The following is a 2,500-nucleotide window of genomic DNA, read 5'->3' as shown; positions in this document are numbered from 1 at the left end:
AAACAAGGAAAGAGAATGTACTAGTACTATCGACAGAAATAGGTTAAGTAGAAGGAGAGAGAGAGAGAGAGAGAGAGAGAGAGAGAGAGAGAGAGAGAGAGAGAGAGAGAGAGAGAGAGAGAGAGAGAGAGAGAGAGAGAGAGAGAGAGAGAGAGAGAGAGAGAGAGAGAGAGGAAGAGAGAGAGAGAGAGAGAGGAAGAGAAAGAGACAGAGAGAGAAAGCCCTAATTCTATCGGCAAACAATAGGTCACGTAATATTATCCGGGTGCCCGCATTGGAGTATTTAAGCAACACCGTTTTCTTAACAGGGTTAGACGTAGAACAAATTGTATAGAAAACGGGACCCAATGACATCAATCTGCGCGTGTCCAAATATATATATCCTATTTCGAAAAGTGATTTGAAACTAAAATATGTCATTTTTAAATTGCAGATGAAACGAGAAAAGGAGAAGAGAAAAACAGGATTTGTGTTTAAATTAAAGAATAGGAAAGAGAAAGCGGAAAAGACTTAGCGAATATCTTATTGCTGTAATCCTATTTTACTGTTATTGCCTGCTATTATTATTATGTGTTATTGCTGTTGATTTCACTGTTATTGTTCTTATTAGTAACATGAGTGGTTATAACTTTTACCTTAATTATCATCTGTAATTTTATTGCCATAATTATGATATCAGTGACATTTATGCTACTGAACCGTATTCATATTAACAAATGTAGAAAAGGTATGAATGAGAATGAATATCTTCACAATACAAAAGATGTATTTGACCGGTTTCGAGTATCTGTTAGTCACAAAATCATGTATTTCTGACGGAGATATAATCGAAACCGGTCAAATACATCTCTTGTGTTGTGAAGATATTCATTCTCATTCATACCTTTTCTACATTAAACGCTACTGTTTTCTGCCCCCATGGCCCATTATCATCAACACCATTATCATTATGAATATCTTCTTTATTTTCTTAATCTTTATTTATTTGTTTATTTTTTCTAATATCAAGTTTATTTTGTACTTTCTATGTTGTTGCTGCTGTAAGTAACAATTTTGTTATTAGTATTATAATTATTGTCATGATAGTTATTGTCAGAGCAGCAATGTTTAAACTAATGGTAGTTTTCATTATATTATTATTACATGTAATAATAATAATAATAATAATGATAATAATAATAATAATAATAATGATAATAATAATGATAATAATAATAATAATAATAATAATAATAATATAGTACGTGTACTTAATTTACTATCATGATCTATATTACAGTTAGGTTTATTTTAACTGCGGTATCCTTATTAATATGATTTACATATATTGTTACTGTTGCAACTTTTTATCCCCCCTAGATTCTCATGTTGCTGCGCTTGTTAGTGTCGTTGCTGTCATCACACTTGGAATAAAATAATGTTGACATTAGTAAAAAAAAAATATATATATATATTATCTAGAATTGTCATTAATCTCTGCCAGCGAGTGCGGCTTCGTTTCCGTTGTTGCATTCTGGTTTGCAACATTTGCACTATATTTTTTTTTCTCTGGCAACGCACATTAAAACTATTTAGTTTGTCTTTGATTATAATTATGTCTGTTTCTTCTTTGCTTATTTCACTTTCGATTGTTTCTTGTTCTTTTTCTTCCTTATTTTTCTTCCTTTTTTCTCTGTTTTCTTCTCATTTTCCTTTTTCTTACTTTTCCATTTTCTTTTTTTTGTTTGTTTTTCGTTTCCGTTTTAGTTCATAGCTTTTATTTATTTATTTATTTATTATTATCATTATTATTATTATTTTTATTATTATTATTATTTTTATTATTATTATTATTATTATTATTATTATTATTGATATTACTACTACTACTACTATTACTATTATTATTATAGTTATTATTATTATTATTATTATTATTATTATTATTATTATTATTGTTAGTATTATTAGTATTAGTATTATCATCATCATCATCATCATTGTTATTATTATTATTATTATACTAGCCAGCACAATCTCTCGCAAAACACAACTCTCAAACACTCACTCACGAAGCGATGACTTCAGCCCAAACTTCATCAAATCTGTTTACAGTTTCAGGCACGGAGAGAGGCGGGGAAAGTCAGCAAGCGGCGAGGTTCTGCAAACTAAGCTCTCGGAGGAACACAAACAGAGTGTCTGTTCTTGCCTCGTCGCTGCAGCCATGAGATATTTATTCATGTGAAAGTCTGGCTTTGCGTTCACACAGTCATCATCTTGGCCAGGCAACATTGCAACAGCCGCGAGGGGAAAGTGGGAGGAAAATGCAATTGATCTCGTCCTGAGGAGCGCGCGACTTTCGAACGCGGTGAGATGGGGCGCCGATGTGGAAATATGTGTTGGATGTGAAGAGGAGAAGATATTGCTGCGTGAAGGATAAAGAAATAGATAGATGTATAGATTAATACATTTTTCATAATTTCGTTGAATAAATGTGAAAGTTCTAAACAAGGATAAAATA

General features: G+C 31.5%; 1 protein-coding gene across 1 annotated transcript in view; it reads left to right on the top strand.

Moving 5' to 3' along the window:
- The window catches only part of LOC119575516, a 57,798-nt gene that overhangs the window by 10,858 nt on the left and 44,440 nt on the right, over positions 1 to 2,500 (top strand). The window contains exon 2 of the mRNA XM_037923167.1: positions 2,095 to 2,500. This exon is cut by the window's right edge and continues 744 nt beyond it. The gene's annotated coding sequence lies outside the window, so the exon portion shown is untranslated. The remainder of the gene's footprint in view (positions 1 to 2,094) is intronic.

This window comes from Penaeus monodon, chromosome 7, assembly GCF_015228065.2.
Source record: "Penaeus monodon isolate SGIC_2016 chromosome 7, NSTDA_Pmon_1, whole genome shotgun sequence".
Classification (NCBI taxonomy): Eukaryota; Metazoa; Arthropoda; class Malacostraca; order Decapoda; family Penaeidae; genus Penaeus; species Penaeus monodon.
This window is presented reverse-complemented; position numbering and strand designations above follow the sequence as displayed.